The sequence below is a fragment of the Vicugna pacos genome, unplaced genomic scaffold, assembly GCF_048564905.1.
Source record: "Vicugna pacos unplaced genomic scaffold, VicPac4 scaffold_19, whole genome shotgun sequence".
NCBI classification, from domain to species: domain Eukaryota; kingdom Metazoa; phylum Chordata; class Mammalia; order Artiodactyla; family Camelidae; genus Vicugna; species Vicugna pacos.
Window position 1 is genome coordinate 35,250,703 of NW_027328740.1, and position 27,568 is coordinate 35,278,270.

The window sequence follows — 27,568 nt, forward strand, 5'->3', positions numbered from 1 at the left end:
TCATACATTATTATGGATGAGAATCCTTGATGATGTAACTTGGACAAGAATCTGGGTCTCCTGCCATCGTGTCCATGCGGGTGAAGAGGCAACTGGGTGGGGGATGGCAGGGAACCTTCTTGCTTGAGTTCCAGGTTCTTGTTAGTTTTCATTGCTCAGCTGCCTTTAGTTTATGTCCATGAGGCCTCTCATGGGAAGGTCACTATGTCCTGAGAGACTGAGTTACTAATCAGCAGAAAGCTCTGGACCCACTCATATTTTCCAGAGTTTTTCTGCTGACCTGCTGACACTTTATATAAATGAGACCTAACAAACTACTGGATATAAAATCCTTATTGTTATCATTTGCCCTCGAGTTCCATAGGAATGGGGTGCTGTCTCAGGCTGTCTAAGGCTAGATCTGAACAAAGATAGGGTGATAGGCTCCGCTGCTGGACCCTCCCCAGTCGAATGGGATTTCCACCTTAGTTTTTAGAATCAGGCAGATGAGTTCAAATCTTGTCTTTACCAGTTATTAGCTTTGTGACCTTGGGGAAATAAGTACTTTTTTGGTTCCAATTTTCTTTATCTGTAAATAAGTTCAGTATTTATTTTAGGGATTTTGTTTTAGAATTGAATGTGCTAATTCCCTAATTTATTCCTAAAATACTGATCACATGGTTCTATGCTGGTGCCTTAGTAGTTGATTGCTAAGGGACTCAACAGTGAGAATGGGGATGGGGCCCCCTGGATCATACAGCTTATATTCCAGGATATGCTTGTAAAAGACAAGATTGCAGTGGATTTTTAGTAAATGTCCATTCCTTTGCTAATCCCCATTGATTGTGTATATATCTTTATACTAATATATGAACAATTTTTTTTGCAGTTTAAATCTCTTTGTAGTATTTAAAGAATGTAACTATAACAAAAATACGTGAAATAAAATGACTTGACTTTTATTTTCCTTTCAATAAGCAAAACAAAATAAAATAGAAAAGAAAAGAAAAAGTATTGAAGGAGTAGAAATAATTTTATTTCCGTGGAATCAACTCCCTATGTTAGGTTTTTCCATTGTGTTGTTCAACATCATATAAAATTGACAGGTTGTGACTTCAGTGTTGATAGCTAGGTGAGTATAGTTTCTTTTTGTGGTTGTCTTTGATGAATTATTTGCACTAGATCATAAATGATGTGCATGTTACATATTGGAAACGAGGAAACATTGGAGACATACTACCTCCAATGCAGTCATTTTGTTACCGAGTCCAAACTCGTTCTGCTCGCCGCATGACAGGCCAATAAATTGGGAGATGAGGTGTTGGAGCAAGGAATAGTGACTTCACTTGCAATGCTGGCAGACCCAGAAGACGGCAGACTGATGTCCTGGAGAACTATCTTCCCCAAGTAAGAATTCAGTCTCCTTTTATACTAAAAAGGAGGGGGTTGTGGTTGGTTGTTGCATACTTCTTGCTTTATGAATTGTTTGTCCTTTGAATCCACTGTTCTTGCAGCTGTCCATGTGGATCAAATCATGGTACCCCTGTAAAACCTCCAAAAAAACAAAGGCTATTCTCTATTATGCAACTTGCCATCTCTACAGAAGTGCAGATGAGCTAACATTTTTAAAGATCAGGGCCAGGAGAATAGGCTTTCCTGCAGATTTCAGGCTAAAGGCAACTTTCTTTTTCAAATGGTGCAGAGCTACCAAGTCTGAGCCTAGGAAACAGGGCACAGGTTTAAACTCAAAGGAACAGATTTAACATAGGGTAAAAACTGTTACATTTTATTACAATTCCGTTTCCAGCTTCATAGATAATATTAGTAAGAAATATGAGCAATTTTGTATTTTTGCTTCTTAATAACCGATAAGTGTACCAACTATATTTTGTGAGCAGGGATGCTGTGCAGGCATTGGGGTGACAGCAAACTCTTGTAGGGGGTGGCCGACCCTGCAACATCTCTGATGCCCCGTGAGTGTTGGTGAGGGTCCCCGTAGCCAGGGGCTCTCTTCAGGAACCAGCATATGGGCATTGACCTCTGGAGACCTCTTTTTCGGCTGCAGGAATTTTTTCAGATATTGAGATTGAAAAATCACTCCAGCTGGGAATAATTAGGGAAAAAAAAGAAAAGGAAAAGGGTTTGGAGTAGAGTAGAAGAGTAGGAGTTAAGATCACGGAGCCTGAGTGCTTGGCAGCGGGGCCTCGGGAGAGAGGGGAGCAGAGGTGGGGAGGGGCCTGGCTCCGGAACCAGCTCCTGTAATTGTCCCTGCACGCAAGCCACATAGCTTTAAATTGGCCTGGGCCACCTCTCTGGGCTGGATATCACCCTGGGCAGAACCGTGGTATCTGTAAAATAAAATGACTTCACAACTATTGCACAGAGCTGCAGGTGTAAGAGAGCCTAAGCCTGTCTCAGAGTGCAGGGGACAAGCGGAAAGGAATGGCAAAATTTCCACTGACAATTGAAATTTTGTTAAATAGCCTGCTACAGTTGTTTGCATCACTTGAATGAATGCAGGCATATTTCTGTGGGCATTTATAGGTTCACTGAACCCCACCAGCCCCTCCTGCCCCCATCGGAGATGGGCTTTCTCAAGCACAGTGCCCCTCCTGCTTGGGTGGAAAACGCTGCTGGTCCTTGCCTGGGGCCGGGCTGCTGCAGGGCACTGAATCCCCGAGGCACGGCCTGTGAGACACGACAGGAACATCTCTGCTCTTGACTGGGTGCCTCCGTTTCCCCTGCAGTGTAAAAATGCCGATGACTGAGTTAGAAGCATGCTTCCAAGCTGTCCATGTCCTTGGCATCCAGAAGCGGAGCCTGGAAGCTTTCGAATTTATCCAGAATGCGGTTTACATTCACCTTCAGCAGGTGAGTGTATGTCCTTACACAAGTGGAGGAATTACTGCAGTTTTCCTGGAACTTTCTCACTACAAGTCCATTTGATTTTTCTGTGCTAGGATTCAGTATGGCCTGCTAAAAACTCTGGAGTGAGATCTTGAAACCCTGATGAAGAGCATTATTTATTTCATTTCTCTATATGATACTCTTTTACTTTTAAAATTCAGAATTTTTGGTTGTTTCAAAAATTTTTGGGGGGGGTTGGAGAATCATGTTTACTCTTACCATCTTTGCAACCTGTTGCTTTGTGCCTCTCACCTGTCTTCTGTCACTTGTGAGGCGGTTCCATTTGTGACCCTGTCCGGGTTGTTCATGTTATAAAACATAAAGCCTGTAAAAGTACAGTCCCTTTTCCTCCGAAGACATTCCACAAATACTCCTTTAACCTGGGTGTGGTTTTAAGAAGACAGAATCTTTAGAACATGTCCTTGCAGGTTGCTAGTGCAAAATCCCAAAATCAATAGTCTAGCTCAACATCTAAAATCTTTCTAATTTACCTTGGAATTGTATGGATAAGTGAAGCAGTTTGCTAAGAACTCAGACCAGGTTTAGAATACAGGTTGGTGTAGCTCAGCAGGTCCTCCCAAGCTGATGCTCTGCCAGAGGGCGGGGCCGAGGGGAGAGGGCGGGTCCTGCCCTCCCTGAGGTGACAATTTCATGGCAAAGACTTTCACCTGGTGAAGAACTTGGAGTTTCTTCTAAGAAGAGTGGGTCTTAAAAGAGTCCAAAAAGCGCGGGAGTGGCACAGTCCCATTTGTCTCAAGTAGGGGAGAGTGGCTGTGGGGCCACTTAGGAGACTCGTGAGTCCAGGTGGGCAGTGTTGGTGGCTTCCACTTGAGCGGTGGGACGGTCAGTGTTTAAAAGCGAACATATTGAAGGCATGTTTAGATGGTAAAAAGGAAAGGATGAAGGCTGGCTGTGAATGCAGGATGGAGTAAGGCCCAGGTTTCTGGGTGGATTAATGAGGTAAATGATGGTCCTTCTGTGCTCTGAGGAGGGAAAGCTGCAGAGGGAGTTCTGCGGAAATCTGATGAGTTCAGCTGTGGGTAAAGTGAAAGGTTGTTAGATGTGTGGTCTGGGAGCTCAGGTGAGAGCCAGTAGTGAGTAGGGGGAGGTGAGAGGGACTTTCAAATAATTTTGTATTGTGAACATACAAATAAGTATGAGTAATGACACATTTAACACCTCTATATTCTGGATTTAAAGCCCAGTAACATTTTGCTATACTGACTGCAGAGGTTCTTAATATTTTTTAATAGAAATAAGTAGAAACAAAATAGTGGAGTTAGTGAGCATCTTAGAGTAGATGTGTGTCCTTGTATGTATTTTTATACCTCATCTGTTTATAACCATAATCTACAAAAAGTTATCTTGCTTAGCATAAGTGTTAAACACAGGGACGTGACACACATTGTTGGGGGTTGAAGCTGATCTTCTCGGGCAAATTATGGACCCTCTCTTTGCCTTAGTTGCATCGTCTGTGACTGCCCCAGGGCCCCTCATCACAGCTGATTTCCTAGAGTAGATGTTGGGAGGGAGGCTGCTGAAGGGAGTAAGAGGTGGCAACTGCTAGGGATATTGAAGAGAGACAAAAACAGATTAAAGCCGATAAACTGAGTACAAATACCCTCTAAATAGAAGGAATCCCGCAGTGTTTTGAGCCGCTTATCATAAGGGAAAGAAAATCACTTGGATCCAAAGCTCTTGAGCATATGAGTATTGTGGGTGGGAGGGTGTCATTATAAAAGTGTTGAGAAAAGGCCTCTTTGTTTTCCTTGACATTACCAGTAAGGATGGGGAGCAGAAGCGAAACCCTCTGCTTCACAGTTGAAGGTGCTGTTTTGTGCGAAACTGACCAAAGTTTGGAAACCAGTCATCAGCGATGCTGGCAAATGAAGAGGCTTCTGGATTGGGTGGGGCACTTGCTGTGACTTCCAGGTGACCTGCTGGCTGGGGGCTGTGTGGCGGGCAGTAGTTTTGCAGGGTAGCGCGGGCATAATCCCTGGCTCTGATGCTGCTGGTCTGATTAACAGACCTGGGCGCACACTGTCCTAATGGGGCAGCTCGGGATGTGGCCCTGCCGTGCTGAAAGCGAGAAGAGGGCTCCCCTGAGGAGGTGTTCCTGCAGAGACTGGAAACGTCCTCCTGCAGGGGAGGAAGAGCCTCTGAGCAGCGGGCCGGATGCACAGGGAAGACCAGCATGAGCACTGATGTTTCCGGGAGCCGGAAGTCATACAGTGGCCCAAACGGCCTTGTTCCTGAGAGACTGGAGGGAATAGATGCTGAAAAGGCAGGCTAGGGTCAGACCCTGTGGTGGGTTATGAGTGACAGGAGAGGATTGTTCAGGCAGGCATGAGACAACCCTGTGGGCGTCCCAGCTGGGGCGTCACGCCGAAGGGAAGAGCAGAGTTATAGACTTTGCCACTTATTAGCTGTGTGACTTTAAGCAATATCACCCCACCTCTCTCTATATATATCTTCATCTGTAAAGTGACACAGTGACAAGGTCGTGTCATCAGAAGTATTAGCTTAGCTCTGATCCTCTTTGTCGACTCCTGTCAGTGCTTCCCTGCAAGGTTCTGCAACGGCTGCTTTTACCCTGAGACGGGAGGGCATAGAGGGACACTGTAATACCCGAGGGAAGGAAGGGGTTGCTTTAAAAGCAGACATGTAACAGCCTGCAGCTGCAGACCTGCAGGCAGTTTGGTTGACGGTCCTTGAGAGGACTTTGGAGGCCTTAGCGTCGTCTTAAGTCTTGTTTCCCCTTGGGGACCGGATTTGCCTTTGGGGATTGATGTTGAAGATTTGAGCTTCTGCAAAGTTGTTTTCAGAGATATGTATATACGTAAAATATCATATAAAATAAAATGATTTATTTAACGTGTGCGAATTTGTAGCTGTTAGGAACAGCTCTGTTGGCCTGGTCTCCACGGAGGACACCAAGGGTCAGCAGAGCGTGCAGGAGGGCAGGCAGCCTGCAGTGCTTCTGCGGGGTGTTCTCCCCAGCAGGGTGCTCTGCTGAGTTGAGTCTTCTACGAGTTTTGTTGTCAGAGGAGCAGACAGCAAATTAATGAGTTCTAGAGGGATTGTATAATGACAGGAAGAAATAGGAACCCGGAGATTTTCCGGACTAAAACACGCTTTGGTTCCTGATTCAGTGTGTTCCATTACAGAATTGATGAGTTGTGTCTATTCTGGAACGTCATTGAAATAAACGTTCAGCCTATATGTTAAGGGCTTTGTTTTATTTGGCTGGAGGACTCGAGCCGGGATGACAGCCTCTCAGATCACTCTGAGGGACTGCTCCCAAGAGGTAGGGGAGGAGCTAGGATATATAGAAGCTTACAACAAAGACCAGGTAATTGGAACAATAAAATATTGCTTGTTATCTAAAGAAAACCAGATATCTCAAGTTCAAGTATTTACTGCTTTTTTATGTATGGTGAGAAGCAAACATTTGAGTCATTGAATTCATTCCTTTGGCAAGCCCCTGGCTATCTAGGGCCAGTATCCTGTCCTTTCTTACTCTGAGTCTGCTCAGAGGGCACCACTGTGAGTGGCTGAGAAGCCGGGCTGTAGGCATGTACTCGCTGGGGGTTGGCAGCAGCCGCTGATGACTCGGATTCAGCATTCTTTGTTTACTGTCATGGTTGCAGTATTTTCATGCACATTGTAGTATTTTCATTCACAGTGCTCCCACTTGGTCCTAAATTTGACCAATATTTTGAGAGAAATTTCATGACCAATTTTGTCCCACGGTGCTAGGATGGCTCATTCCTAGTTCAGGTGAAGAATCTTCTAAGTTGCCATTCAAGGTGTAAGTTTTTTTTTGTCAGGCCCTGTTGATACTAAAAGTTCTCTGGATCACCTGTCTTACTAGTCTATTATGATACAGAAAGTGTTTACCCATCTTTGCTCATTCCCATAAATAGAATCACACTATTATATTTATTTTATTCAGGGTTATAAATTTTATCTGTTTCTTCAAGATGTTTAGCCATCATCAATCTTGTGGGCCTAGTTACACATTGGGAAATGTAACAGACAACAATTTTATAAAATAGACAGGATATAAGTAATACAGCTAGTAACGTTAATAAAGTCACGAGTAAGAATTTAATAGTCGAGAAGTTGTATTTTTGGGTTAAAATTTTGCTTGTGTTTCTGAGTTTGATCCTATGAGAAAGTTCATATTTATGGTCAGGGTCAGAGCAGGTATTAATTGGCCAGTTGAAATCTCCCACCTTGTAAGATCAACAGTGGCCTAAACAGAACTATAAATTCTTTTTAGAATAACGTTTCTGAGGGCTATCTAATTAGAGCCTTGGAGTAGGGAAACCCACCAAGGTAACACAGAAGTACTAGACATAGGTAATTTATCATAAACTTAACAAGTGGAGTAGATCATAATCAAAGGTTGGAGAAATTATCAAAGTAATTGGTATACAGTCCTGGTCCGGTGTCTTGGGTCAGCTGTCTAGCTCAGATGTCGTCTTCTTCTCATCCTGGTCTGGTAGCTTTTTCTCCATTTGGGCATTGTTTTAAGGTGAGCAGCACTCGATAGGCCAGTGCACTGCAGGGGATGTTTCAGATAGGAAATGAATCCGAGACTCCGTTTCCTTCAGCTTTGGTGTGTATGGTCTGGTAAAGAGTACCTGAAAAAGGGTCCTTCCATTCAGGTTGGAGACAGTTCTTTAAGTCATGCCTGTTGCAGTATGTATAATCCCCTGGCTGCAGGTCATGGGGCATTGGAACTTTACCCAAGGATATATTTCTGAGCTTCAGAAACAAACCTAGAGTATCCTTTTCATAATTCAATTAAACCGTACAGTAATGTGACATGACAGCAAGGAATAATCTGGGAAGTGTCTTAGTAAATATGGACCTCAATTAACAAATCTAGAATTTAATATCCACTAAAATATAATTTATTTTCTCTCTTAAGTTACCCTCAGTTTTCTCAAATATAGCCAGATCAAGATTAATTTTTTACAAGTTAAGTCTGATTATTTGATCATATAGGCTTTTTTAAATTGGCTGTGTTGGAAGTTTTAATACGGAGTCTCAGGGTAGAATGTTAAGGTTTGCTAAGGCCAAGAAAGACACGTCAAGGCTTTTCATGGGTTTCTGCCTTACAGATTTAGGTAAATTCTTTTCTCTTTAAAATCCTTAAAATATCTTTATACTCCTATATCTGTTAGGAGATGATCTCCCTAATTTGTTTGATAGAGCCACTGGGAACCTAAGTGTTTTTAGTCTCTTGAGGGATCAGATAGAGAGAAAAGATAAGTGTTCCAAGTGTGATTACATAGGTATAATTTATCAAATTGCTGTGAACCATAACTAGCTTAAGGAGAAGAGATTCTTTACGTCTGGGAAACAGGTTAAAAGCCAGTAGTATTTCAAACAATATCAAAAATTATAACCATATTCAGCAGGTTAATCAGTCCCTTGTAACTAATTCTTTTAATGAGAGTTTTCATTAGAACTTTAAAATGTCTTACCCAGTTTAGTTCAGTGCTATAGTGTGAAATTTATTAGGAATCAGTAAATCTCCTTGAAGAGAAAGCATTTTGCAAAACCATCAGAAGAAAACAATTAACTGTCTGTAAATGACAAAAATTTAAAAGCATGGTTAAACACTGTTACACTATAATCAATAAAGAAATCTGTTCACTATACCCATAATTATCACTGGTAACATTTCAGATATACCAGAATTTTAGGGAGTCCATATAATTTCTACAATATCTATATTAATAATATTGTCTCATTCAATATAACCTTAGAAGTTTTATGATTCATTTGACAATTCCATGTTATTTAAAATGCCAAATGAAACTTTATAGTTAAAAATCTCTCTTTGGGATGTTTCAGGGGCCTTCTGTAGCATCCCAAACTTAACTGGAGATTAAAAGAATTTTAATTAATTAAATTAATTTTTATTTAATTAATTAGAATTTTATATTTGGGGAGCTTTTTGAAAGATTTCAGAACACTTGATCAGATAAACATATAGATCACTGTAAAGTAGTACTAATTCATTAACAAGAAAATACGTCAAAAATAAAGGCAGAACAGATCAGCTAAGTGGTATAAGAAGTTTTACAATCTGTTACTGAAGGAGGATTAACATTTTAAGAAAATTTTTTCCTCTTAACAGAGAGAAAAACAATTCTAATCTTGTACCAGCTTACTTCTAAGATTCATTTACATTGCCCAATTTGTTTCTAAACTTAGCCAATTCTGACCATGTACAAAACTCTTCCCTCAGGGTTCCTTTTCCACAAGCCTTCCACAGCTTTCTATACTTATATTAGTGTGTCCCTTATTTTTCTTCTATTCAGAAGTAACCAGGTTCAGGAGAAAGTCACTATTTTTCATTAACAAAATATAATTCCATTCTTATATCTTCCTTTACGCATTTATATTACTTTCCTAGGATACTGAGATCATTCCCTTACTAATAGAGACTATTTCAGTGTGGCACCAACCATTTATTAATATTTCTATATACCTTTAGTTTCACTGTAAGAGGAAGTTAAATGTTAAGTAATTCGTATTTCAATGTTATTTTATCTGAAAATGGCATAGCTATTTAATAAAATCTTGTCATTTAACTTAATTTAGCACAACACTAGAATTTAAAGATACCAAACACTTAGAGATTATCTTAAACATACATTTTAAAAATATATTTTAAATATTTACCCAAAGCTCTCATCTCATTTGCATTTAATTTAATTAAAATTTTACCACAGCACATTACTTTTATTTTTTTTTGACAAATCTGCAACAGATATAACAGGATCTTATTTGACTTTCATTAAACCTAGGTACAGTAAAGGTATTATACATAATATTGATGACTTTAAAGATGTCTATATTAATTAGAACATACTTAAACTAAACAATATCAAATATTATCTTAATATTGAATATTTTCCATTTCACATGACGCTGAAAGTCAATTTGTTCAGTTGTTATTTTAAAAATACTTAATGTTTAAGCTCTTATATTTTTACGTCAATTAAGCAGAGCTCTATGACTTTGAATTTTTTTTCTTTAGCAGTAGAAATATCTCACTTCTATAATGTGTACACAGGCTTATAATCAGAAAAAAGCTAGAGATCTCATAGCTTCACTTTAAAACTTACTTATAAGATAGGTATAATAATAGTTGGAGTAAGCTGAATTTGCTTGCTCAAATCATTAAGGCTTACTATTTATGAAACAGACAGTTAAAATTTCTTCACAATGTCTGAAGGACCCTTCAGAGTTCTGAGTTCTAATATGCCAAAAATTTCTTGGCCTTAAGGTTTATTTCGTTGAGCTAATTAGATTCAGTCCTAGGTCACTGTTTGTTGTATTTATATTTCTGATGTGCAAGACAAAGACACTGTCTTCCAGGTCCCCAGAGAACTGCTCTCTCACCCAGGCCGTATTTTATCTCCTTAAATGGCATTTTTGTATCAGTGAGAAGAGCTGTAAACAAAGAATTCCATGTTTTAAAACTTTAAGGCTTACTTAAATATGTCTTCCAAAACTTGCATAAGGCATTTAGTAAGATCTCTTTTCCTTGTGTTATAAGTTAAACCCAGGGTAAACCTGTATTTTTTTATTAGCCACTCAAATTAGTTTTTAGTTTTACATTATATTGGACGGCTTATGTAACTATATTGGTTTATTTTAATTTGTTCAATTAATATTTTCAGAGGGACAGATATGTGCCTAGCCTTATAATACCAAGAAGGGGAAGTGTTTTTCCTCTTAAACATATGTATCCCACAACACAAGCAAAAGTTTTGTATAAAGACCACTTAAATATACCAATTTCACAAACTTTTATCTCAATTTTATTAAATCTTATACCTTTAAATTTTATATTTATTAAGTTTAATCAATAATACTTATTTCTAGAAGGAGTGCCAGAAACCTTTTTTTGTGTGTGTGTGCATTGTATATAATTTTATAGAAGTCTCTAGGATGCCCAAGATTCAGCCAAAGAGCTTAGGTACTTCTCAGTTTTTAATTTCATTAATTGGTCTGTTATCCCAATTATTGATCAAGTATTTCAGTCTATATATACATATATTTCAAACTGTGGTAAGTAAAATGGGCTTGTTTGAACTTTAATCTTGGGGGGGAGTAGGTGAACTCTTTGGCCCTTTTTTTTTTAACTTTACGTTGTGTAGTATCAAAACCCTGTATGTAAATCCAAAAATGTCCATTTTATTTATTTGATTCAAAATAAACATATAAAAATATTTATCCTTTTGGGATAAGCCACTTATTTTTTTTTTCGACATTTTTACAATCATTTTTCCAGTTATTCAACATAATTAACATTAATTATTCTAAGTTTTTATTAGCATATCTAGAAACATTTATCAGAAAGGAAAACACAAACGTAGCTTTTCAAACCAGTTTTATTTTTTTAACTAAGTTCTTAGGTTAACCATTAGATATATTTTTCTACATTTAAACTTGATTTTAATAGAAACCATAAAACAACTGTTTATAATGAGATCTCTTTAAACTTTCACCAATTAAAAAGTTTTTCCAAATTAAAAAATCCATCATATGGCCGTCAATTTATATACAAATATAATTTATATATAGTGATTTTAAACCAATAAGATGAAGAGGCCCTTCCACATGAGAGTCGGGGTGTTGCCTAAATAAAATTCAAAGGTTTACTCTCCAAAAGCTAAAAGCCTTTGTGGTCCAGGCTGATGCAGCAAAGTTTAAGATGGCAAAATATCTGAAAATTGGTACAATCAAAGAATTGCTTAGAATCCCAATTTATTTGCGTGGCCACCATATGTACACAATACTTGAAACTTTTGTATGGTGGAGTCCAAGGTTTCCTTTAAAAAATAAACTAAACATACATATACATACATACACACACTTAAAACACCCAGAGAAAGATAAAACATTTACATTTCAAGGACACAGGAAGAGAAATCCAAGTTACCCCTAAAGGGGATTTTGTTTTTATAAGTTCAGAATTCCAAAAAATGTTTTTATCAGGCCTGGTTAGTTATTTTCAGAGTGAGTTTTTTTTTTTCTTATTCCCAATTAATGTTGTAAATTTTGTATGTACATAAACCTGGCTGGGGTAATAGTTGGAGACTGGCAATCTGTCATTTCTTTTTCTTTTCTTTTCTGTTCTTTATTTTTTTTTTTGAAAGTTCTATTTCCCATTGTAAGGTTGGGTTCTCAGAATAAATTTGCTAGTAAGATTTCCCACAGGGACAACTCTGTGTCATGAAGTCTTTGTGTCTACCACTCCTGGAAGATTCTCTGTCACCCGAGAAAGCTGTTACCAGCCAGAAGGATGGTCCGAATTTTGGAGTTGAAAGTTTCCTCATAAGAGTTTTACTTTTATCCTGAAAAATTCAATGGAGGTAACCAAATTGAGGAAAATATTAGACCAGACTCTTACCTACCCACTCAGTCCTGAACCCAGTGTCTTTCAACTTGGACTCACTCAGGATGTCTCCACTGGGTGAGTATTTTCCTCATGTGTTTCCACCAGCCCCACTTTGGACATATCTTCAAGGTGGATATTTCCTGTTATCTTTCAACCAGGCCCCACTCAATATGTCTCCACTGGGTGGGTAATTCACCTCAGTTTCTTTCAACTGGAGGGCCACGTACCTGGATACACCGCCAGATAAAACTTAGGATCATCAACCAATATGTGAGATCCGAGAACCTAGAGAGACTCACCCAAATTCATCTGGACTCCCCGAGGAGGTGGATGGGCACAAAGGGCCACTGCTGGTACCAAGGCTCCGGTTACTTGGAGAGTTCAGGTGGAGAGAAATCTGCTGTGGTGCTTCATGGTGTCCAAAACTGTTGACTGAAATACATGTGCAGCCTAAAAGTTAAGAGTTATGTTTCATTTGGCGGGAGGACTCGAGCCAGGATGACAGCCTGTCAGAACTCTCTGAGGGACTGCTCCCAAGAGGTTGAGGCAGAGCTAGGATATATAGGAGCTTTACAACAAAGACCAGGTTGTTGGAACAATAAAAGATTGCTTGTTATCTAAAGAAAGCCAGGTATCTCAAGTTCAAGAATTTAGTACTTTTGTATGTGTGAGAGGAAGCAAATATTTGGACTCACTGAATTCATTTTTTAGACAAGCACCTAGCTATCTCGGGCCAGTAGCCTGTCCTTTCTTATTCTGAGTCTGCTCAGATGACACCATTGTGAGTTGCTGTAGCAGCTGAGCTGCAGGCCTGTCCTAGCTGGGGGATGGCGGCAGCCTTTAATGACTTGGTTTCAGTATTCTTTGTTTACTGACATGGTTGCAGTATTCTCATTCACATTGTAGTATTTTCGTTCACAGACTGATTATGGATAATCTGCAAACTTGGAAAGCAACCGAGATGGAATTACTGCAGGTACCTTCTGCTTTAATAAGCCGTGTGCAAACATAAACAGGGAGGAAGCATACACTTGGATTTGGAGGTGTAGGAAAGGGATCCTGCACATTGCAGGAGAACGCAATGCAGAATTCCTTAAGTCCACCTTTCTTTACTGTAGTGGTTTCTGAGAACAGTTTATGGTAATTAACCAACATTGACAAACTGCACAAATTGCATTTAAGAGCTGGCCGGCTGAAACTTGTGTATTGGAGAGGTGGAATTCAAAGGCAAGTGGTCAGGTGGATTGGAGAGAGATGGAGCCAAGGCCTGGGCCCAGATTCCGGTTTAAATTGCCATTTCTTCACCATAGGGCCTTGGAATAGAATTCAAAATCTCTTAACCTGTTGGTGAATCTGTGAAATGAGCATAATATGCGTTTCACCCTGGGATTGTTGTAAGATCTAAAGAGTATTATAGCACACATGAAGCACTTAACCCACTGGCACTTAGCAGTGTTCACTGTGTGGGGCCGCCCCGCTTAGCATGTGTCAGAGCCGTAAAGGCAGCATTTGTCTGTTGAGGATGCACTTGCAGCCCCTTGGCTAGGTTATGAATTTGGTGATTTCCTATTATCCTTGTAATTCTATGTGCCATGGACAGTTATTTTCATGGACAGATGAGGAATCTCATGGTAAAAAGACTGTATAATTTGCCCAAAATCAGACCATAATTTTGGGTGCAGAGGCCTCGGTTCAGCATGGGCCCCTGGGCCTTCTGCCCTCTCTGTTCAGCACCAGAGCCAGATATGGAGTCGGCTGTTTCCCTGCCCAGAATATCCGGCAGGCCGCAAGACACATCTGGCCCTGTGCTGCTTGAGCAAAAACTCCGAAGGAGAGACAGTTACAAAAGGGATAAACATAAAAACAGACGACAGCAAATTGTGATCAGCTCTGAGAAGGAAAGGAACATGTCTCGCCGTGCAGAGCTGGGAGCTTTCCCGTCTGGGCTGCTCTGGGGGTGTTCATCTCAGCTAAACAATTTCTGCTGCTGCACCAAGGCAGGAAGGCAGGGCGCGTGTGGCCAGGTAGACAGGGCCTCGTTGATCTTACTCATTCCCCATTAAGCGACAGTTGTCTCGGGCACTTAACTAATAAACAGATGTTGGCCATAATCATCACGCACTTTGCTTGGTAGTTTTATTGGCCCCAGCATTGAGATGAGGTCATTGAAGCTGGGGAGTTTGCTGCATGCCCGTGATTACCTTGCAAATACCCCAACTGTTCTTTCAATCTAGACTGGTGTGGCTGTCATGTCCCAGCCCTGTGAATGGCATCGTGTAGCTTCTCCCAAGTGGCCCAAATGACTGACATTGATATGCTTAATTCGTTGGAAATAGTATGTGACAATAATAGAAAAAGGTAGTAAGAAATTGTTTGGAAAACTGGAAAAAACCTTTTCTTCCCCAGCTGGGGGAGCGTAACCTGTATCACTCACCCTACTCACTGCCTGTCACCTCCTCCCCGCCGACTCCGTGTTCATAAGCCACACTGAGTCTTGGGAGAACATTTTGCCTCATGACACTTTTGACTAGGACCTGCAACTTCTTTGTCCCTGGTTAACTCTCTCTTCAAAGCCATTCAACTTTTTGCAAGCTCCTCCACTCAGATGTAAGAATAGCCTCTTTAAACTTCTTGATGCAGCTCCTTAATGAAGATCTTGTGATGGAAACCTAGCCAAAACTGGGATGTATGCATATAGTGACTGCAAACTCAGCACTTTGTTAGTTCAGAATCAGAGGGGTGAGTGACTCAGGAAATGCTTTTTTAAGGTAACAAGGGGAAAGTGAAAGGACGCTTGCTGTGTGAGAAAGAAACATCTCAATCACAGCCAGTAAGGCACCTGTGTTCAGGATGGGGTGTGGCGAGTGCAGAGTTCTCACAAAGAAAATAGTGGTGTGATGGGAGCGAGGACAGTTGGGTACTTTATTGGGGAGGAAAAAAAGTGGGCTGAACATTTCCTTGTTGAACAAGAGGATTGTGACATGATGTGCTTGTATTTTGGAGAGAAGGGTTTTGTGGGGAGAAGCCTAGGAGTACGCTGTATGTCTGGGGAGTCAGCACAACAGAGAAACACAGAGAACCGGGCAGACCCCAAGACCCATGCTGGGGGAGAGACTGCCCACCAATTGGAGCCCTGGAGGCTGCTTCTGTCCCTTAGCTGTGGCTTCAGACCTCCCTTCACAGCCCAGTCCTGTTGATACAAGAATAAAAAACGTTGGGCATGAGAAGGGCTGTGTCCCAGACTTTCATTGAGCCCCTGGGATGTGCCCCACCAGATTTTGTTCCTTAACTTCATGCAGTAAAGAATTCAAGAGCAAGCCAGTGTTGAGTAAAGGTAGATTTATTCAGAGAGATACATTGATAGGCAAGAGAAACTTCACGAGGTGTGGGGGTTTGATGCTCATATTAGAAGTAGGTACACACTCCACACATTGTGGGCCTTCCCCAAAGAGGGAGAGAGAGTGGTGACCGCGAGGTGGCGCTGTGTTGCTTGTTTTCTTGGGCTTGGTGGTTTCATATGCTAAGAAGTAGAAGGACCAGCCTTAGGGCAAGGGGCTAGGATTCCCAGGGAGTTGGCCATTTCCCACCCTTTGACCTTTTGTGCCTAGCATTGGGACTGCCATGTTGCCTGGGGCATGTTATTCACCAAGTTACTATTACAATGGATGTTTACTGAAGCTCAAGATCTGCTAGAAGTTAAATCTCTTCATCCTGAGCCTCAAGGCCTATTGGGGTTTGAATCCTTTAACATTTTGATGTTAATTGCTGTGGCCTTCCTTGAATGGCTGTGCTCTTCCCCCTTCCATCCTGTCTCACTGTGATGACACAGAGACAGCAAAGATCGGGCCCTACCTGTGCTCCTGCATTTAAAGGTGGGAGGTGTGAGGTGGGCTTATGATGACCCTGAATGGTAAGAAAAATGTTTCAGATTTTCCTACGTGAGACATGGGGACCTGACAGCAACCTCCGCAGATTTATCTCACGGGCATTATCGCTTGTGTTGTTATAGAAACAACAGGCAAGCCAAGAAACAAGTATAACTCACAAGGTTGTAGTACTGAGATTTATTTCGCTGGCACGCTCAGAGGGGCTTCATTTCCAAAGCTCTGAGCACCTCCAAGACGTGCACATGAGGTTTTATAGGGTTAATTACAAGTATGGGGCTATTAGCCAATAAGGCTCAAACAACAAAAAGCAAGGAATCAGTACACTGAAGCTTATCAATTTGGAACAGATCCCGTTACTGACAATTGTTGTCCTTGGATTTACGTGTTAGCTTATAAGCCCATTAAACTGACACTAAACTTCAGGTTTACCAGGTAGCTCAGCAAAACTTAGATCAGTAAACAGACACTTATCACACTTAGATTTGTGACTTAGCTTGTTAGCCCAGCTGGGGTTTTCCTTCACAGTGTCACTTATATTTTTTATTTTTCTTTTTATCTTTTTTTAAGTATTTAACCCAAATTTAATATCAGGGTTCTTTGGGAAAGAAATTTCTCTTTATCTTTTCTTTGGGGTTCTTTTGGGGGGGAGGTAATTAGATGTATTTATCTGTTAGTGGAGGCCCTGGGGCTTGAACCCAGGACCCCGTGCACGCTAAGCACATGCTCTACCACCCGCCCCTTCATCATTTTCTTTTTGCTTTAGCTGCCAAGAATCTTACAGCTGAATTTGTAGTCGGCCTTTAACACTTGCCCTGACTTCATGGAATCCATTTTTATGAGTTTATCTCCCCCTGGTTTCATTTAAGTATTGAATCTCCATTTTCTCTTCACTCTCCGTTTTGCATTTTTGTTGTTATGGTTGTTAAGCTGTGTTTAACAGAATTGTTTAAATTCTCTTTTAGCAAGAGGCTGAATGTAAATAAATATGTAAGCAAACAGCACAATTAAATGCTTTTATACATTCTGAGCTGTTTAGTAGTAACTTAAAAACCGAATTGAATATTAAAGTGATAGCATTTTAAAAATATTTTTTAATTTTTCATAAAAATATAGCTGACTTAAAATATGATATTAGTTTCAGGTGTACAATAGATGCTCCATTTATAGTTACTGTAAAACATTGTCTGTATTCCCTGTGTTGTAAGATACATCCCTCTAGCGTGTTTACATTACATGTTGCAGTTTGTATAAGAAAGTTGGGTAACGCAGAGTCTGGAACGTGGCTGTGTATGACTCAGGTTCACGCTCACCCTGCCTGTCAGAGCTCAGGCCTTCACTCCTTTCTGCAGGGGAGCGAGTGGAGGCAGCTCTCATCAGCGCTGTCACCACCCTCTGAGTGGCAGTGACAGCAGTGACTGTGTGTGGACGTGCAAATTGTTTTTCCAAGAGCTTTATATGCGTTTCTGCATTTAATAATTAAAGCCCTCCTGTGAGGAAGCGTTTTTAATGCATAATACATTTTATTTTGATATTGATAGATTTCAAACCTCTGGAAAATTTACAGTAGTACAATAAACGCTTAGATACAGTTCACCTTATACGGCACTATTTGGCTTTCTGTGTCTGGCTTATTTTAGCATAAAATTTCAAGGTTCTTCCATATTGTAGCCTGAATCAGTACTTTATTCTTTTTGTTTGATAATATCCTTTTCCATTTTTTTTGGTTTTAGTTTATTTAAAAATATTTTCATTGAAGTCTAGTCAGTTTATAATGTTGTGTCAGTTTCTTGTCTACAGCACAAGACTTCAGTTAAAAAGGAATATACCTGCATTCATTTTCATACTGTTTTTAAACATAAGTTACTATAAGATATTAAATATATTCTCCTGTGCTATACAGTATAAACTTGCTGTTTATTCTTTACATACTCAGTAACTGCAAATCTTGAACTCCCAATTTATTCCTTCCCCCACCCTCCCCCCTCTGGTAACCACAGTTTGTTTTCTGTGACTCTGTGTCTGTTTCTGTTCTGTAGATAAGTTTATTTTTTTGTTCCTTTCTTTTTTTTTTTTTAGATTCCACATGTCAGCAATCTCATGTGGTATTTTCCTTTCTCTTTCTGGCTTACTTCACTTAGAATGACATTCTCCAGGTCCATTGATGTTGCTGCAAATGGCATTATTTTATTATTATTTTATGGCTGAATAGTAGTCTATTGGACAAATATGCTACAACCTCTTTATCCAGCCATCTGTCAGTGGACATTTCGGTTGTTTCCATGTCTTGCTATTGTAAATAGTGCTGCTGTGAACATTGGGGTGTAGGTGTCTTTTTTAATTAGGGTTCCTTCTGGATATATGCCCAGGAGTGGGATTGCTGGGTCATCTGGGAGGTCAATTTTATGTCTTTAGAGGAACATCTATACACTTTTCCACAATGGCTCCACCAAACTGTATCCCCACCACAGTGCAGGTGTGTTCCCAATTCTCCGCAGACTTTCCAGTATTTATTGTCAGTGAACTTCTGAATGATGGCTATTCTGACTGGTGAGAGGTGATACTTGATTGCAGTTTTGATTTGCATTTCTCTGATAATGATAATGAATATTTTTTTATGTGGCTACTGGCCATTTGTACGTCTTCATTGGAGAAATGTTTCTTTAGGACTTCTGCCAATTTTTGAATTGAATTGTTTGTTTTTCTTTCTTATTAAGTGTAAAAGCTGTTTACATATTCTGGGAATTAAGCCCCTAGCAGTTTCATTTATTGCAAATATTTTCTCCCATTCCATAGGTTGGTTGTCTTTTTGTTTTGCTTACTGTTTCCTTAGCTGTGCAAAAGTTTGTAAGTTTAATTAGATCCCTCTTGTATATTTTTGGTTGTTTTTCTATTGCTTGAGTAGACTGCTCTAGGAAAACATTGCTGAGATGTATGTCAGATGTTTTGCCTATGGTTGCTTCTAAGAGGTTTATAGTGTCTTGTCTACATGTTTAATTCTTTAACACATTTTGAATTCATTTTTGTGTATGCTGTGAGGGAGTAGTCTAACTTCATTGATTTACATGCAGCTGTTAAGTTTTCCCTACACCATTTGCTGAAGAGGCTGTCTTTACTCCATTGTATGTTCTCACCTCCTTTGTCAAAGTTTCAATGACCAAAAGTTTGTGGGCCTATTCTTGGTAAATGTGTTTATCCGTTCATTGATGGATGGATATTGTTAGTAACTTTTGGCTACTCTGAATGATACTGCTATGAATATTGATGTGAAATTTTTATGAGAATATGTTTTCATTCTGTTGGCTGTACAGTTGGCCCTCCATATCTGTAGTTTCCACTACATGGATCCAGATGGCTGATTCTAAAGGGACTCGAACATCCTTGGATTATGGTATCCAGGGTGTGGGGTTCCTGAAACCAACCCCCCAAGTGTATTGAGGGATGACTCTACATATAGGAGTGGAATTGCTGAGCCATATAACTCTAAGCTTTTGAGGAAATACCAGGCTTCTCCAAAGAAGTTGCACAATTGTCCTTTTCCCCTGGCCGCATATGAGGTTTCTCTGCCTCCTGAACGACATTTGTTATTGTCCGTGATTTGGTAATAACCATCCTAGTGGGTGTAAAATGAGATCTCATTTTGATTTTGATTTGTCTAGTGATGTTGAGCATCCTTTCATATGCTTATTGGCCATTTGTATATGTATCTAAATTCGTGGTAAATTTAAAAATTGGGTCTGATTTATTGTATTGTTCAGTTGTAAGAATTCGTTATATATCCTGGATGCTACTCTCTTATTAGATACATGTTTTGCAAAATTGTTCTTCTATTCTGCACATTGTCTTTCACTATATTTTTTTAAACATTAAAACAATTTCTTTACAGGGGAGGTAGTTAGATGTAAAGATTTATTTTATTTTTCTTGCTAAGCAAGCACTCTCTGACTTGAGATACCCATTTCCCCTGTCATTTCACTTTCTTGATGATGTCCTTTGTAAGAAAAGGGTTTTAATTTTGATGAAGTCCAGTTTATCTGCTTTTTTCTTCTATCACTTGTGCTCTTGGTATTGTATCCAGGAAACCAAAGCCTATCCTAGGACCACAAAGATTTATACTGTGTCTTCTTTTAGAAAGTTTATAGGTTTAATTTTTACATTTCTGTCTGTGATCTACTTTGTTTTAATTTTTATTTGTTATATAAAATATGGGTGTTCAGATTCCAGATTGATTCTTTTGCCTGCAGACACCCAGCTGTCCCTGCACAATTTGTTGAATAGACTATTCTTTCAATGGGGTGTTTTTGGCCCCCTAGTGGAAAACTGTCTGTAAATGTAAGTTTTTCCCCGTGGGTTTTTATTGTGTCTCATAGATTTATTTATCCAAACTTATGCCAGCAACATACTGACTTATTACTATAGCATTTTAGTACCTTTTAAAGTGAGTCCTCCAACTTTACTCTTCGTTTGCAAGGTTGTTTTGGCTATCCTGGGCCCCTTGCACGTCCATATTAATTTTGGGATCAGTTTTTCAATTTTTGCAAAGAAGTCAGCTGGAATTTTGATAGGGATTCCACTGTATATGTAGATCATTTTGAGGAGTCTTAATATTTTTAATAATACTGTCTATCATTCCATGGAAATGGGATGTCTTCCATATATGTAGATCTTTTAAAATTTATTTTGGTGATACTTCAAAAAGTTCAATGTACAAATCTTGTAAATTTTTGTTAAATGTATCTCTCATTTTATTTTTAATGCTGCTGTAATTGGAAATGCTGAGTTTCTTATGGGTGGGACTATATATCAATCTTCTTATTTCTAGAATTCCTTAACAGCAATTACCCTAGTTATATATTTGCTACTTAAATCTATCCACAACAATTCCCCACCCCGTGTTATAAGAAACCAAGACCCAAGTTAAGCTACCTGAACACCTATGTGGAAATGTGAAATGAGACCCTTGGGTGGGGCTTTGTGCAGATGATACTGGAGCTTATTCAGGATGGCTTCATCGTAATTTCTTTTAAACAACCCTTTCGGTGTATTTAGTCAGATACATTAAGAACATGCCCTTTTGATGTGCGGAGTAGCTAAGACTATGATTTTCAAATAATTTCTAATGAGAGTGTTGTTCTTGAAACCTAATTTGCATCAATCTTTGAAGATTTATGTTTCAGGGGCTTTGACTAAAGAACACCTGTCTTTAATCAATAACGACAACTAAATGCTCAAGCAACATGTAAGAGCTTGAGCAAACTGCCCCTACCCCATAGTCCTGGGTGGCTGCAGCTGCAACTGGAGTCAGCGCTTACCTATCCCAGTACGCTTGTGTTGATCTGCTCAAAGTGGTTCGTCCAACAGTTTGTCAGTAGTCTGTTGGACAAAGTCATTAAAAATTGATTGAAGGTTGCTGGAATGCAATATAATCTTATTAATATTAATTAAGCACATATTGAGTGCTTATTGTATGATGGAATTGTCCCTCAGCCTCACATGAATATTATTTCTCATAAAACCTCACATATTTCCTTGTTAATCTCACTTTACAGATAAGGAGACAGACAATTAGGTCTTCTCTCTTTTGGGGGAGCTCATTATCAATGATGGGAAGTTATAAGGAAAAAGATATTGATTCATCATGAGAAAACATTTTTCTGAGGGTCAGCAAAGAAGAAGATGAACACTGAAGAAGGTGATCATTGTTCAAGTGAGACAAGCCCTGGGTTGTGCGGAGTCTGCATCCCTGTCCTAGAGAAGGCACGTGTAGAGCTGCGTACTGGGTGAGGCGGCGCGGCCGCGCAGGGAACGCGGATGCTGGGCCGTTGGGCTGTGCTCAGGCCCGGTGGGGCTTTCTCCTAAGGGCAGTGGACCATCATTGACAGATTTTATGTTGGAGAGTGGGGTGCTCTCGTAGTTCACTTTTGTCTTGTAGAATGCTTGGAAACATTTAGAAGGCTTGGCAGGAGGTGATGTGATGAGTCAGAGTAGGGTGGCTGCGAGGTGTAGCAGTGTTCAATTTTCAAGTTGTTTTCAGGCCCAGGCTTGTGGCTCAGTAGCCGTGTCAGTTTGAATGACGCACTCAAGGAAGTGAAACAATTTATCTAATCAATTGAAGCAGTGATGTACCCAATTCCCAGGACTATTGTGGAGATCCAGTGAGATAACGTTTGCAGTGTGCAGCATGGTCCCAGCACAGAGTCAGTGCTGAGTGAGTGACAGTGAGTATCTGGTAGGTCAGGTGTGGGTGGTGGGACTCGGTGTCTGAGGATATCTGGTCCCTGAAGGAGGGGTCCATTCACATCTGTGAGTGATGGGTCTGAGTTGGGAGAGGCACGGAGAACTTAGCCCCGGACCAGAGGCCCTGGGCAGGACGGCTATTGGAGGAGCACCGTAAAGTCAGCTCTTTGCAGGTGGAGTTGGAGGTGCCCTTGTGACATCTAAGTGCAGTGTCACGAGCTGAAAGAGGAGGTCTGGGCCAAGGCTGTGCATTTTCGAATAATGTCAACTCCTGAGGACACCGAAGTATTGATCACTGAACGGAAGTCATACTTTATAGGACAAATGAATAGTAGTATCACCTCTGTCATCAAAGCTCACGTCTATTTATTCATCACTCAGTTTGCTAATTGGGTACTTACAGAGCTCACTTCACCGTCCTCCCGTGGGCTCAGGCTCCACAGAAAAGAGCTGGTGTGTCTTCCTCTTTTCCAGAAGAAGACACATTTAGCTTGTAGCCTTCTGTACCTCGCCAGACTTAGGATATTAGTTTGTTGGTTTAATTGTATTTTCTGTTGGCCATGTCCTGACAGGAGAGAAATTTTACCTCATGGTCATGTTTCAATTAGCTGTTACTGAGAATTGCTGATCTGATACATAGTGTATGTATTATATTAACTTTGTAGAGTAGTTATCATTTTTCTGTCTTTGCCCTTTAATTTTGATTGCCCCTTCAGTGTTCTATCCTTTTTGGGGCCTTATTTTTTTTAATTAAAAAATGTCTGTTAACAGTTAAGAAAACAAAAACAAAGAAAAAATGCACATGGGAGCTAAATTTAGAAAATGTCTAGTGTGTTTTCTATCTCGGCAATGGAGGGTTCTAGAAACTCGTGAAAACTTTCATTACACAAGTTCCTTAAAATGCTGATTAAGAAATAAAACCTTCCTTCCTCATCTTTCAAGCTGCACAACAAATTGTCAAGAAAGTGAGGGGAAATTCTCAGAAGCCAAGACAAATGAGAAAGCAGGGTTTCTGGGAGATATGAGAGCCTTAGAATCCCTGGGGTGCTGGTTCGATCCTGAACTGATTTTCAGTTGCCTTGACAGGAGGGCAGGATGTGAGCCCCAGGCCTCTGACACTAGGAGTTGGATGGGGGATCATATTATGGGCCAAGCCCATCCTGAGGATCTTGGTTTACTAAAGGGTGAAATAGGAAAAAAAAATTCCTCAAGGCAAGAAAATAAGGAAAGTCAATTTTGTTGGAAGAGGGGAAAAATAACAAATCCAAAGTAAGGATATAGTTTAAAGTTGTTCTGGCATGAGAGTGACCACAAACACCTGGCAGAAAAGCACAGCTACTCCTTGATTGATAAGTTGTGTTTTGAATGAATCAGTGAACAGCCATTCTGAAAAAGGCCTCCAGAGTCTTGTGGATCAAGATACTGGACAGCAAACACCTCCCTTCCAAGGTCTCATTCAAATAACCAGAAAGGTTTTAAAGGAAAGAAGCCATGATCATAGTTCTATTTATTAACATTTCTATATGCTACGAATTCAGAGGTGACTATGTAGTTGTCTCCTCTATTATGGACCTTACTTTCTCTTTGGGGAGACAAAATGACATAGTTGGTAATCTTGGTGGAGGGAGGTGTTAGTCTGTTGCACTTAGCCAGGAGAGGAGATTAAGAAAACAGTGAAGGGTGGGTGAAATTTTTAGCTGAGGACAGTCTTGTTCACTTGGCTTTTAATTGCAGGCTCAATGAGCTGTCACTGGAGGGACTAGATCTTACAGAGGATGGACTTAGCTCAGGCCTCATTGGAATGGACAAATGAACCTGGAGAAAGACAGTCAAATCTGTGCAGACATTAAAGTTCACTTGAACGTGCTGCATCCCTGAGCCAAAGATAGGACAAATATGCAGCAATTCTTGAGGACAGAAGAGTGGTTTTTAAGGTTCTCCAAGAATGAATCCCATGGAACCGAGATGGCCAGTTGTCAAACTGAGACTTTGTTCTTTGGACGGTGTACCCAGCAAGGGTATTGGCCTTTTATATGTTTCCATTTGTCTTTAATACATGTCTGTTGATGAGGACATGGGCACAAATGTTTGACACCTTGTCGAGGCGATTTTGGATACCTGCCTAGAAGCACGGGCACAGTTGCGGCTGCTTCATACATCTTGCAGCCCGTCCCTTTCCCCGGCTCCGTGATCACGGCAGAGTGGTTCCTTGTTGACCTGTCCATTTCCTCTGTGACATCATAACCCATGAAAAGACCGGAGCATATTAACTTGGCTTTGTTAAAGTCAAAGAAACAGATCAAATATGGAGTCAGATTTGTTCTTTCCTATTTCAGTAGTACCATGGAGATGGCAGTTTGGGCAGCTTTTTGTAGTGTCCTGGAGGCTTTCTCTCTCAGCTTCTGGGCGCCTCTATTGAAAACCCTTCATTGCTGTCTGGCCTGCTGGTAATGCACACTGCCTGTTTTGCCCTGAAGATGTGTTCTGTTTATAAACTCATCTCTACTCCTTGGAAAACAGCTCAAGAAAACCTCAGTTGGTTTTCCACCAGCCATGGGCAGGGGTGAGGTATACCATGTTATTATTTCATAAAATAATATTAATAATAGTAATAGTAATAGTACTAGAAATAATAATAGTATTATAATAATAATAATAATATAAAAGAAGTCTTAAAACAGGACTGAGCACACTGGAGAGAGTCAATAAATGCTTTCTGGCTTAAATCAAAAGTGATGACTTAGTGATTCCATGGCTGCTGTATTTGCTAAGCTAGTTACTCCTTTGCTCCATTACACATTATTTTAACTGAAAAAGAAATGCAAGCAAATGGTTAAAAAAAAAACTCAGACAGAGCACAAAAATACACAAGTGAAAGAAGTTTTCCCTCATCCTCTGTTCTTTCAGCCCTGTCTGGAGATGCCACTGTTTACTATCTTTTGGGCGCTTTTCCAGATATGCTTTGCACATTCCCACCTATGTATGTAAATTCCTTTAAAACTTTAGTTATTTTTAACTTAAAGAGATTTAAATCCTCAAGTGGCTTCTGCCCGGGTAATAGAACAGAACAAATCTGACTCCATATTAGATCTGTTCCTTTGAATTTAACCCTATGCTCTGTCTCCTAGGCTTCATCTTGCTTGTAAAAAATTGTTGCCTAGAGCCTGAAATACACAGGAGAGCTTATTCTGAAGCTCTGACCTTTAAGGATATTTAACACTTTTTCATTCATTAAAAGATAGCAAATTGCAGAATAGAAAATAACGTTTGTTTTGTTGGAGATTTACAGGGATCTGACCCACGCAGATAGCTGTAAGAACAAATGATTCTAACAAGAAGGAATTCTTACACTAAGAAGTTTGCAACAACCAAGCGCGTAGGAAAGGAGCCTGAATTGTGACTTGGGGAGATGGTTTTCCAGAACATTAGTTTGCCAACTAGGTCTACAGAAACTTGCTATTCCAAGCCCCAACATCTGGTTTCCAAACTTATTGGCCTGTCCTGCACTGAGGAGAATGAATTTGGACTTGGTAACACTCCTATCTACCTAGAAAGCTGGGCACTGGAGCTGAGTGTTATGCAAACAGGCCAGCCAAGAAACAAGCACCAATCGGAGTGCTGGAGTACTCAGAATTATTATGCCGGCGGGCTCAGAGGGGCTTCGGCTCCGAAGTTCTGAGCACCTCCAAGACGTGCACATGAGGTTTTAAATACTTCAATACAAGTAAGGGGATATTAGCCAATAAGACTTAAAGAACAAAAAGCAAGGAATCAGTACACTGGAGCTTATCAATTTGTAATAGATCACGTTACTGACACTTGTTGAGCTTGGAATTACGAGTTAGGTTGTTAGGCCAATAAACTGACACTAAACTTCAGATTTACGAGATAGCCCAGCAGAACTTAGATCAGTAAACCGACACTTATCACACTTAGATTTGTGACTTAGCTTGTTAGCCCAGCTGGACTTTTCCTTCACATGAGGACAGCTCTCCCACCCCCAGGAAACCACTGTGAGCCCTTGATGTTTCCACTAGGGTGGGGTATGGTTTACCCAGGAGGGATGGGGACTATGCACCAACACTCAGGCAGTCTGCTCTGTCTGGGGCTCTGATCTTGTACCACACCACTCCCCCCAGCCCAACACCTGGGACAGTGGAGCTAAGGCAGTGATCCTTCCTGCCTGTTTCCCAGCGTGTAAAAGGGGAATATGTGCTCTTCCCAAGGAAGTTCTGAGCGACAACACCTGCGGGTGCTTGGTTCTCAGAGCAACAGAAAACCCAGCTCCGCATGGGGGCAACGGGTGTGATCCCCGTAGTGTTTCTGCAGAAGCATCTGATGGAGGGCTGGATCAGGGAGGTAAAACATGAGCTGCGAGACTTGAACGGTTACAGAAGGGTACAGAGGTAGGTCTGCCATCTCAGGGTGCCCTAGAGGTAAAGCTTTTTCTCTCCAACTCCGCTACGACACTCCCCTATCCAGACCCATCCCTTCTCTGCTCTTCCTGTCCATCTGTATCCCTCCACTTTTCCCCTCTTCTCCACCCGCTCCCATCTTCTCCCTCCCTCGCTGTCCCACCTTCTCTCGCAGAATCCAGAGGATCCATGTCCCTCCTGCGCATGCGCTGTCGGTGCCTGGTGGTCCGCTGGTTCGAAGCTCCATGTCCAAGCCGGGGATTGGCCCCAAATGCTTCTCAACTCTGTCGCCCGTTAGGCCTTTGGTTCCTGCCTGGGGCCGGGGCTTCTGGCTGTGGAAGTGCAAGGTGGGGGGCTCCCGGGAAAGGGTTCAGGCGGCTTCGGGAGGGTGATCCGCCTTTCACAGCCCCCAAGGGCGCCAGTCAGCCCGTGTTCAGCTGAATTTCTCTGGCCAGACCCTTCTGACAGCACCACCTGCCCCGGCGCCCCGGCCACAGCTGTCCAGGTCCAGGTGTGCGCCTGCCACCTCTCACGCAGCCGGGATCCCCTCAGTCCACGGCTGGCGTCCCCTTCCCCTCTCCCGCCCGCGAGTCCTCTCCTCCCGGGCTTCCTCTCCTCGGCCGCCTGCCCGTCCCCACCAATGGGCGGGCTGTTTCCCGGGCGGGCGTGGTCTGCGGACCTGGACGGGAGCGGGCGGCTTATGCTGGTGCTGG

At 41.0% G+C, this 27,568-nt stretch overlaps 1 protein-coding gene and 1 long non-coding RNA gene across 2 annotated transcripts in view; both read left to right on the forward strand.

Moving 5' to 3' along the window:
* Positions 1-27,568, forward strand: part of LOC140692908 (uncharacterized) — a 417,598-nt gene that overhangs the window by 36,395 nt on the left and 353,635 nt on the right. The window lies entirely within an intron of this gene.
* On the forward strand, positions 1,284-27,241 carry LOC140692934 (uncharacterized). Its single transcript, XR_012068571.1, has 3 exons — positions 1,284-1,386; positions 2,727-2,850; positions 27,031-27,241. It is a non-coding gene; the product is annotated as an uncharacterized lncRNA (long non-coding RNA).